The 12,175-nt window shown below is 41.0% G+C and overlaps 1 protein-coding gene across 10 annotated transcripts in view; it reads left to right on the top strand.

Moving 5' to 3' along the window:
• Positions 1–12,175, top strand: part of SNCAIP (synuclein alpha interacting protein) — a 222,656-nt gene that overhangs the window by 28,506 nt on the left and 181,975 nt on the right. The gene's annotated exons all lie outside the window — the stretch shown is intronic.

Raw genomic sequence — 12,175 nt, 5'->3', positions numbered from 1 at the left:
ATGTAATGAAAAAAGCTGATCCCACAGCCATGGAAGGAATGTTGTGTTTAAAAAATATTGTGGGATGTCAATTCGAGGGAGATTTTTAGTTTGTGTTCAGCACCCAATCACCATCAATCATAGGCATCGTTAGTCACCAGCTTATGAGAACATTTTGAAGTGGTGTTAACAGCTAGATATTTTAATATTTGTACCCCAATATGAATGTAAATCGATTGCATGAGTAACGTAACTAAATCTGACAAACTTCAAAGCCTGTGCACTATCCTTGATACATAAATTTTTCATTGCATGGGTTTTCACATCATGTCCCTATATACATGCATGAGCATCATTTCCACTTCAGATCATATCAATTATGTCTTGTTGCTTGCAGATGAAGGATAGTAAGATGCTGCGAGAGAGAGAGAGAATATTCAAAGATAAATCATAAGGGTGGATAGAACTATACGGGAGAGCGAGTGGTGAATTAACAAGCAAGTAAACAAATTACGATGTAAATACACCAGTGTAAACATTTATATTGAAAGTTTGTGTGTAGGTTGTGTCATTTTAAGCATCAATGACAGTCTCTTTGGGTGTGCGAATACATAGGTCTCTGACCTTCAGGATAAATCTGGAATTGAGCGTTTGTCTGTTCAGTTGAGCCCGTGGGTCCGATTAGACATTAATCTCCTGTTTGTGTGCCTTATCACACCCGCCTGGAGGAAAGCACTCTGATATTGCACATGGCCTTGTCTTTTAAAAGCTGGTGGCGAGCTATTGAGTGGGAGGTTTCTGGCAGTCTACCCAGCCGCCATGCACGGGAGCTCCCACCAGCATAACGTGAAGTCGCATTCCCGCAGTACAGTACTGTAAAGTCTAACGTACAGTCCTCAGAGGCCCCCCCCCCCCCCAAGTAAGACTCGCGGACTGTCCACGTTAATGTGTACACAGCACCGAATTACCATGGGCCCTCTACGCCCACACCAGGCACAATAGTGGTAATATATTAACTAAATCACCTGGTTTACAGGAGGTTCGTGGGTTCGATCCCGACCCTGATGCCTGTTGTATATTTGGAATTTTGCAGTGCCTCTCTCCCCTTGGCTGCGTGTGATTTTTCTCAGGGTCCTCCAGTTTTTACCTCCACATTTATAATCAACACGTGTTTCTAGTATTTGGCTACTGCTCATTTCGACGTGATAAGCCACTTCGTTCGGCAATCATTTGTGGCCAGGTCACATCTGAAAAAGAGCTATATAGTCGCTCAGTGGGCCTTACCTGGTAACATGAAAAATAGTTTTTAGTTTATATGAAGGCCTGCAGAGCCAACTAAAATACCTTGTGGCATAAACTGTTCCCTTTCTCAAATTAAATCAGTGCAAATGATTAAGCCACAATGTTTAGAAAACCCGTACTCTACTGCGTACATGTTGCCCATCACAGTGCAATATATTGTATACACACGCGTACACATCCCTTGCTGTAGTGTGCCAAGTGGGGCACGACACGCTTATATGTGCTCATTTCGGACATGCATGAAAATAAGCAAATCGTGTTCAATTTTCGCAGTTATAATTGATTTTAATTGCAAATGAAGATGTATAAACGTATATTTAAAACTGACGTGCTTTCGAGTAATATATATTTTTGTTAGTTTACCGGTGTGCAAATGTTATAACAAGTACGATTATTTTATTTATTTATTCAGTTGCTCCACCAAAAATTAACAAAAATCGTTTAATACCCATTGTTCAGCAGTATTCACCGCTATGTTCCTCGAGACTTGGCAACCAGATGAATGGCATCTTTTCTCTAAAACTTACTGCGCAGTATGATGAATTATGACAGCGTCGTATTTCAAACACAGTCGATGCTCAATGTTAAACCGAAGTATTTATTTATGCTCTAACCTTCCTGTACAAAGTGTTATAATGCTCGCATAAGGTTTCAATCAGAATACATTGAATTATACAGGACGGACCAACTGCACTTTTTTTTAAACATGTGCAATACTGCTCGCGTGTGGATTTGTGTGGCTTACGTGAATTCAACGTTACCGTTGTGTTTCACTTACACGATTATTTAAATATATAAGGCATGTCCTGAAACCCAAAATATGATTATAATTTGATATTGTGTGCTGTGCTGTGTGACCAGCTGCTAAAAAATGTTTTTATATAGCAAGCCTGGCCCATTGCTGATTAAGGAATTAATGTTTTGTAACATGTCATTACTGCTAATTGTCTATATAGCTTGTATTAAAGTATGTGTAGTGGCTAGAAAATAAAGAGTTCTGCTCCATAAGTCTCTTGCTAAGCAAAAAAAAACCCACATAGAAACGGTTTTATAATTTAAACAGCAAATTTGTGAACAGCAGTGCAACAAGCCCCGCTTATGAGGCATCGTTACGGTCCCAATGACGGACTGCTTTAAAATACGACAAATGATTACGAGGCGCTTGTCAATATGAGCACAATTGTATTGTTATAAACAATATGCATTTGTCAAGCGTATGGGGAAGGCCTGGTATTGTCCTCTTAGGTTCTCATGGTTTTTAAATAGACCGCTGACCTCTGAACTTCCTCTGGGCCCACGCTGAGAAGCCAGAGGGCCCTGCGCTTGGCCTCTCCCATTGTTTGAGGCAAGCCTACATCACCCTGCGGGTGTTTTTTTGTATTATTGTTGACTTAAAACGGATCACAGAACTTTTACAAAGCCTGTATTTATTTGATACAAAACAGTACGATCAAGAAACATTGTACACATGAACAAAAACGGCTTAAAGCAGTGATCTCGATTACCGTATTGTGTTGGTCGTGGCGGCGAGTACAAATTGCTCCATGTGATTGCAAATACCGTGGCGTAAAGATTTTTGAGAGGGGGCTGCACGTTTAAAATTTTCCCAAATAATTATGTTAGCCTCTTAATAACCAAGTGCATGTATTTTTACACAGTGCTGTATTTGAAAAAGGATGAATAATAGAGACTATTTTCAGATGTCGAGCCTGCTGTGTGCACACCTGATTAGTGTCTACATAAACTGGCCCCGTGCTTTTACAAAGGGGTGGCTTTAACGTTATAGGGTTGTGGTATGTGTTTTTTGTATATTGCATTGACCATCGCCACTGAAATACAGTACCGTGTATACACTGCATTCGGATCTGGAACTGAAATACAGTACTGTGTGTACACTGCATTCGGATCTGGAAGGACACGCATCGTGTTAAAGTGAGCCCTGTGGTGAAATTAGAATTGGTAAACAGGCCCGTGGCAGCTGGGATTGACTGCACCCCGGGTTATCGTGCACATTGCATGCATCAAGGTTTGTGTGTGTGTGTATAGAGACCCGGATTGAGTTTCCCCAAACCACCCCTTAAAAGTTCTGTTGAACCCATGCCAGGTTCACAAAACACACACACACACAAGGTGTAACTTTCACGCAAAAAGGGGGCCTTGTTCAGGATAATGGCAAATCGTGTCTGTGCCGCTAATGAATCTCTGGTGAACTGAACACCTGCAAAATCTCATCAGACACAGAATGCACGATGCATCAGGCCAAAATTTCACACCCATTAGTACACCACTCAAGACCAAGAAATGGTTTAGACGTATTCCCACTGGCCTAATTAAATATTCAGCGGTCGCCATGCTTAATTGCTTAGTTTTGATTTACGGTTCTCACTAATTATTCATGAAAATGTTTAACTGCATCACAACATGGCTGCCTTTTGGATGAGATTTTCTTTGCTCTTTATTTATTTATTCATTTGCAGTGAGCTGTTTGTCATTATGCATTGTGTTCGGTTATGATAAACACATTTCACAATGGCCATTCTTTATTTGGCATTATTTAGAACAAGACCACTTCAGCTTCACATGACTTGTTTAATGTTAGTGCACCTCCAAACAAACAGATACCCCCACTGGGAGCACCGTGAATTTAGAGCGGGTGTCTGCTCTCAGTAAACCTTGCTCTGTATGGAATTTAATGGAATTTATTCCGCAGAAATGTTCTGTGTTCTGCCTCATTTCAGCCCAGGGTAGCTTAATTAAATATTATTTGCTAATCAAATCCGTCGAGATTCATGACGGGAACATTAATTTAGAGATTACATGTACAGGCTGTAGATGTCCTGTGTATGGCACAATTAATACTTTTAAATTATTTTAAAATAGAAAAATTCACTGGAGCATACCACGGTATATTGAGAGACATGAAAGGCGAGGCAGGAGGCAAAGTGGCTCAGTGAATTTGCCTTCCCCCAAGTATACCACAGTCGTGAAAAAATTCCCAGGCTTTGACGATGTCACGGACCCCGATAGCTCTGCACAAGATAGCTGGATTCCCAACACAGGACATCAATGGATTAATCCCACCACGGAAATGTCTCCATTAACGTATTACAGTAATTGAGACATTTGTTGTGTAGTAGATAGTACTCTAGTCTCTGAATTATATGACGCACTTTCACCCTTTATTTTAAAGCAAAAGTTGGGAGTGCATCTTATACTCTGGTAAGCATGTGTGTGTGTGGTGAGATTTATATAACTTTATTGACAATGGGTACAAATTTAGGGTCTGTATTTTCAGAGATTTAATAATCTGGAGAATTTGGCATGCATACCTTCTGTGGTGAGGGCCAACAATTACTTTTCAATATACTTTAAAAAATATATAAGTGACTTGAAGTATTTTTTTTAAATAAAGCTTTCTGCGGTAAAGTCTAATTCTTCTTATCCGCAGCCCCGTTAGTCAAGATTTTAATATCGTTATTATCAGGGGGGTCCACAAAAACAAGCATTATCCCCACTACATTACAAGGTCGCACTCATTACACACAAAGTGCTTGCCACAAATGAACAACAATACCTTGCTGATGTCGTTAAGGAACATAGACCATCACGCAAACTCTGGTCACGATCACAGCGGCTTTTGGCTAATCATCGAACAAAGATGGTCACTGCATCGCGCGCTTTCAGATTTCCTTCTGCATCCATCTTCTTTCCGATATTAGAAAGACACTGGAGCTATGCGCTTTCAAATCTAGATTGAAAGCTCATTTCTTTAGAACTGCTTTTTGTGTTTAGTTTGTCGTCCTTCTCCCATACCTCTATACACACATACAGTCTATTCTTCCTATTATCTGTGTTTATCCGTATTTTCCCCTCTATCCTGAATTGCAGAAACAGCTTCGCGAATAGGTGGAGTTTTATTCACGGTTTTCTTTTCGCGGATACACCCGTGGATAATAGGATCTGTTTTGTCCATCCCCCACGACACCGGATAAGAGGATTTCTACTACAGTTGTGGCATCGACATACCACGCCTGGTATACAGGAGGTCGTGAGTTCGATTCCGACCCTGACGCTTGTATATTTGGAGTTTGCATGTTCTCCCCGTGGTCGCGTGGATTTTTCTCCGGGTCCTGCGGTTTTTCCCTCCACATTTAGAAACTAGCATTTCGAGTATTTGGCTGCTGAAATGTGCACGTGATAAGCCACTTTGTTGAGTTACCATTTGTGGGCAAATCACTTCTGAAGAAGAGTTAATAGCTCAGTGGGGCTTTCCTGGTAAAATAATAATTATTTAGTTCCGTTAAACATTGCCTGACCCAAACCCATGTTCACATTATACTTATTAAAAATAATAATCCAACCACCACATGGCAGCCCAACCTCAACCAACATCACCTAACCTCGACCAACGTTTCAGGCAATGACCCTTTCACAAAGCAAAACATCTTTGGTTGCTAAAAATCTTTGTGTGCAGGTCCTTAAATCGGTGTGCACTGTTAAAATGGCATGCCTTTGTCGAATTATAAATTCTGGCATGCTTTTATGTTTGCCTTATTGCCTTCACCGATAAGCTCCTGTGCATCTCTCCGAAATAAAGGGCACGCTGTAACGCCTATCTCATATACTGTGGCACTCCCCACCCCTCGCTCGTATCCACACAACTGAAATAAAAGCGTAGTGTAGAGTACCTCTTTGCCAGAGAAAAGGAAAACAAGGAATTCTTTGTGTTACTGAAGGTCCCATGCTTGCTTGCTCCAGAGGCTGCTAGGCATCCATGAATTGCTGGCTGACTCTGGAGGGAAATGACGGCATTATTGGGGCCTCACTGCAACTTTTAACTTAAAGATCACTCAACCAGCGAGTGAAAGTCCACCTCCTTTAGTTCCTCCCCTTCCCACGCCGCCACATTCGCACGTGGGAGTTTGGCCGCAAGGGCCGGTGGTAGCTTCACTGTCGGCTTGAGTTTTCAATGAATAGGAAGGCAAGTACATCACTACTTGTACTATACAAGTCAGTTTCATTGGATTACTTGCAACCATTTTGTTAATACATTTTAACACAGTGTTTTGCCATAGGCTATCAGTATAAATATGTTCGTAAAAAATAAAATAAAGTTAATCAAATCACGACGTTTCGTAAGCAACACAAGCCTCCGTCATCAGGTGGGATAGTCACAGCAAGAAGTAATTTGCTGTAGTGGACGATTACTTCTTGCTGTGACTATCCCACCTGATGACGGAGGCTTGTGTTGCTTCCGAAACGTCGTGATTTGATTAACTTTTTTTTTTACCTACGTGACTTTACCGAAAGAACCAAAGAGTATGGATCATTGCAGTCACGAAGACTTCAAATCTAGAATTATAATATGTTGCTAATACACAGCTTATAAACCTCGGAAACGTTGCTAGCTTCCTAATCCCATTCAGTGCCGTGCCACTTGCGTGGCCATGTACACAGGGTCTCATCCTTGTGCAGTTTTGGTTCCTGAGGGAAACCCAGAATGCCAGACAACTCGAAATATTTGAACGCTTACAAACTATTATGAGGCCTTTTGATACATCAAGAGCAGTACCCCGACAATAAAAACAAAAAAATCTCAATCGCAAAGTGAATCTTTCGCTCGTATACGCAGATATAGGGAGCACTGTTCTCAGATTCCTTTGTTCACATTTATTCACGGGAAAGAAAAAAAAACCTCTTCTAATCCACGCAGACACCCACGGATAACAAGAGTGTGGATAATATGGTTCTGGGTCGGAGACGAGCTTGACTGTACTGTGTCATGTAAATTTGAAAACATTTCAAATGAACCATGTGTAAATAGGTCTTATGCCATTACATGTTTTTTGTCCTCTCGAGATCAAATCACACTCAAAGAAACGAAAAGCTGCATTTGTAGAAAGGGTTGCTGACTTTTATTTATGTTTTTCTCCGGAAATTTCTCATCCTTTGGGCATTCATCTCCTCGCGCTGTGAGCAGAGCGACAAACGTCTTTCAAGAAATACATTTGAACGAATAAAATAGCGGCAGTGGAAATATTGCGTAAGAAGACAACAACCTCCCTTGCCGTTACTTCTCTGAGCGGAATCAGAATATGTATTTAGAGTGGAGGCATCTGATGAGCTATGATGCTTTTTTTCTTCACAGACGCCCAGTATATGGGAATTACTCGTCAGGGAGTAGAGCGGAGTGTATTGAGCAGGTGGAGTGTATCAAAGCAAGCGTGTGCACACAGGCTGCCCTAAAATAGGGCCGGGTTTGTTGGCAGGCTCTACTTTGGTCTGCGGCGTCCGAGTGGTGTGTCTTGTATACACTTGTGAAAGATTGCCATGTCATGGCTCTGACGAGCGTGAAAAACGCATGTGGTTTGGCTTTTAAACTAGAAAGGGCGGCGTTGTCGGGAGTGCTAGGTTGTGGCCCAAGGATAAGAGGTGGTGAGTACCTTTTCACAACAATTGAACATAAATTGTTTAATATTATTCAGTACTCAGCTCGAGACTGTTTACTCTGCACATACTTCCAGCGTAAGAGCATTATCTGTCTGTGGCACTTGATGTGAGCTCCTTTTGCAGTCTGAAAATTTCTATTTGACTTGGATAAAATAAAAAAATGCACTTTTGTCCACTGTGGCGAGATGTTAACTCGCCTGATATTCAAGAGGTCGTGGCTTCGATCCCGACCCTGACGCCCCCTGTATATTTGAAGTTTGCATGTTCTCCCTGTGGTCGCGTGGATTTTTCTCCGGGTCCACCGATATTTCCCTCCACATTTATAAACATGAGTTTCGGAGTATTTGGCTGCTATAAATGTCCACGTGATAAGCCAATTCGTTGATCTATCATTTGTGGCCAGGTTGCTTCTGAAAAGGAGCTATATAGTTCAGTGGGTCTTTCCTGATAAAACAAATATATAAGAAAGTTTAGTTTAGATACAAAGAGAACACACTTATTTTGTTGCTGTAAGGTCTGGCTTATTTACATATTATTGCGTGGTCAATTTTGAACGCAGTAATACAGAAGCGTGAGTGACAGGTAAGCTTGTAGAGAAGCAGAACTTTTATCCCAATATACACTTGAAAACTCCTCTTGTGGCAACAATATTTCAACATTAATTTATCACGCAACTCCTTTTATCCGCGAATAAAAAAAAAGGGTAACAGCATTGTTACTTCCGTTATGCTAAATGTTACTTTCTCTTATCCATTTATGTTATCTACGGCCGGCTATACCGTTGCTGTTGTACAAAATGCTGAGGAAAGGGGCATGGCAGCAGTGGTGACTGACATCATCACCATCATCATTCACAGTAATTTGAGGATGACAGGATTGCTGCTACACAGAGGTGAGAGCGTTTGAGGGATGGCGACGGTTTCGCAAGTCCTTTGTCCAGCAGTAGATAGATCATGGGCGCTGATTATGAATCTCTCGTCCATTTTTTTTACTGAATTCACTGTCTGGAAGCTGCACAGCAGTGTTCGTACACCCAACTTAAGATAACTAATACACTTAAAACCAAAACATTACACCTGAAATAATTCCTTATTGATATGTTCAAAAGAATGGCAGCATATGCCGCTGTTGTCGAGATAACACGTAGGCTTTCGCAACCAATATTATTCATAATAGATCATGGGCGCTGATTATTTTTGGGTTAGATCGCGTTATTTGTAAATGTGTCGTAACCCTCCACCACCCGACACGGCCAATCAGCAAAAAAGTGTCACGTTGACAAAAGACAAACAGTTCACTACTTTAGCCCACCGGTGTGTTGAAGAGTGAATCCACAACATTTACAGTTTGAGTAAATGGCCTTAACTTTGCCGTTACCCCACGCACAATTCCAGTGGATGAGATAATTGCTGAGGTAGAATCAGCAGTAAGATTCCTTCCACATAATGAGGCAGAGATGACTAGAAACGAGGTTTCCAAAATAATTGAGAATAGTAAAGTTCCAAAAGTAAATATTAGCTCTAACGAAGCAAAAGCCTTAAGAAAGCTCCGTGTAAATAAAGATATCCAAATCATGGCAGCTGATAATGGCTGCACTACTGTAGTGATGTCACGAGCCGATTATGATAATAAAATTAGAAATTTACTAGAGGAAAGTACCTACGTTAAAATTAAATGAGATCCAACTAATACTTTAGAACGTAAGACTACTGCAATAATTGCAAATTCACCTCCAGTTCACCATGGAAATGGAGGTGAATAACACACTCCCGTTCCCAGATATTTTGCTTGGACATGGCCTAAACGGTAAAATAACACGGCATTTACAGAACGCAAACGCACACTGATGCCTATCTGAATGCAGATTCGCATCATCATCCAGCTCAGAAATCCTCTCTCATCAATACGCTCATACATCGGGCTAAAACAGTGTCAGCTGGTGAAAGTCTAGTGAGAAAGATCAAACACGTTAAAGAATCATTACGACAGAATGGCTACAATAATACTCAAATTAACAGAGCACTGAATCGCAAAGCAACACTGCTGAAAGCGATCAGATTGTTAAAACAATTAAAATTCCATATATCTCAGTAGTATGTGACAAATTAGCCCGTGTTTTGCAAAAGCAAAACATTACAGTAATATTTGGTACAGTACACAAATTCAAAAACTAGTATCTTGCACTAAAGACGAATTACCTAAATTATCAACAGAAGGTGTATATCGGATTAATTGTTTATGTGGCAGATGCTATATTGGACAGACGGGACGTAACATCAGCATAAGACTAAAATAACACCAAAGAAATATTAAATTATCTCAAACACAACTGTCGGCAGTGGCAGAACATGCTTGTCAACAAGGACACTCAATTGATTTTGATAACGTTGAAGTGTTGTGTAAAACTAATTATTACTGGCAAAGACTAATTAGAGAATCCATTGAAATTGAGAGAAATAGAAATAACTTTAATCGCACTGACAGCTACAGGCTTAGTGCAGCTTGGAAGCGTATTCTTAAATTATACATATTACAATTCCTTATAGGGGAAACATACTAATTAACGGATTACTAACGTAGCATATAATCACAATAACGCACATTACAACTAATTACTAAACTACAACTCATTACTAACCATAACCATTGACTGATTACCAATCGATTATATAATTACAATACCCCCCCTCCGCCTCAAACCACTGCACCTGATATGAGTTAAATGATGACGTCACCCTGCTGCTCTATTTAAGACCGGGAGCAAGTGAGGGCTTTACCATTCTGGCGAATTGCCCCGATGATGCTGGATGTAATTACCAGCGAAACGTCGTACTCAAACTGTAAATGTGGTGGATTCGCTCTTCAACACACCGGTGGGCTAAAGTAGTAAACTATTTGTCTTTTGTCAACGTGACACTTTTTTGCTGATTGGCCGTGTCGAGTGGTGGAGGGTTACGACACATTTATAAATAACGCGATCTAACTCAAAAACCTTTATTGTTGTCGAAATGTATAATAATTCCCCTGATGGAGAGGAGGTTAAGTCTTTCAAAGCAGCAGCAGCAGCTGCCTGATGGCCAACCTTCTAGTTCTGTGGTCACACGGGAGGCCTCTGCACTTTGAATGGTGGCTTGAGGCTAAGACCGTATTGCGCCAATGGAAGAGAAATGGCCCATGAGCTGCAAGTCGAGTTGCTGGTCCCAGTCTGCTGTTTTGTAAGGGGGAGGAGCAGACACTGCAGCCTGCTCCTTCCATACCCGACGAAGGTTAGAGCCATTACTCGACAGTCTCATGGCCACTTGGCAGGAACAGCTTCTGCTGTCGCACAGCCGCGTGAAGGTGTTGCCACTTACACTGGGAAGTGTGACTCGATTTTAAAGGTTACACTTTCTTCGCCGTTATTATGTTTGTGTGACACAGTCATGGCTCATGGAGCACGCAGACATTTAACGCCGTGATGGAAAATGGTCTCCGTCAATCATCGTCTCTGGTGGTGGCTGTTTTTTTTTTATTAAATACTGTACAGTACGCCGCTGAACATTATGAAAAAGCTCTCAGTACGCCTGTGGGGTGGATTTGAAGACACCTGAGGATGAATAAAACGTCATTGTGCACTGGTCTACGAAAGAGAATATTGTGTGCCGGGGCACTTATTGCATGTGTTCTCCAATTTACTAGAAATGATAGCAGTGCAACACACAAAATGCAAAGGCCACATTTAATATGCAGCCGATTTCATGGTACGCTTCATCGGTTATGAAATGTAAAAAAAAATGAAAAGTCATTTTTCGAGGTCGTGGCTGTATCACATTCCTTTGCTCCAAGATGGGCTCTGTCCAGGCTTCACGGAAGCGGTGACCTTACTGATTTAATTGCATTAGAAAAGAGCATTGCGATTGATTTAGGCTTGCAAATCAATAGTAAACAAGCAAATTAGCATTTGAAGCACTCTGTTTGTATTAAAAAAAAGATACAATTACAAAGCATATTAGAGTATAAAAATTTCCATCGAATTTATTAATTAATTATAAATGCTCCGTAATCTGTAGAATGCAGGCTGTCTGTGTAGGTATCAATTATTATTAGATAGCAAGTTGAGCCATATGGTTAGAATATTCGAATGTATGCCTTATACATTTCAGTTTTTTTCAAACCGAAAAGCTTGAATGATCCTCAACAGCACGTAACGAGGACAATTCCAATCGGCCACACGTGACAATGTTGGCGAATGCCCTGCGACTCTCAAATCTCAGCTTGGGGTATTTCGCCAACACCATGGCAGGCATGCTAACAGTTTCGAGGGATGAACCACATGCGATCAGATCTTCTTGCTGCCAAGTGTGTGTGTGTGGTATGTGTATAGCTTCATCAGACCAGTTCAAACTGCCATATAATTGTAATTCATTCATAATTATATTGTAGACAACAGGTTTCGGCAGTGCAC

The sequence above is a fragment of the Petromyzon marinus genome, chromosome 1 (genome assembly GCF_048934315.1).
Source record: "Petromyzon marinus isolate PM22_M1 ecotype Great Lakes invasive population chromosome 1, UKy_Petmar_22M1.pri1.0, whole genome shotgun sequence".
NCBI classification, from domain to species: Eukaryota; Metazoa; Chordata; class Hyperoartia; order Petromyzontiformes; family Petromyzontidae; genus Petromyzon; species Petromyzon marinus.
This window is presented reverse-complemented; position numbering and strand designations above follow the sequence as displayed.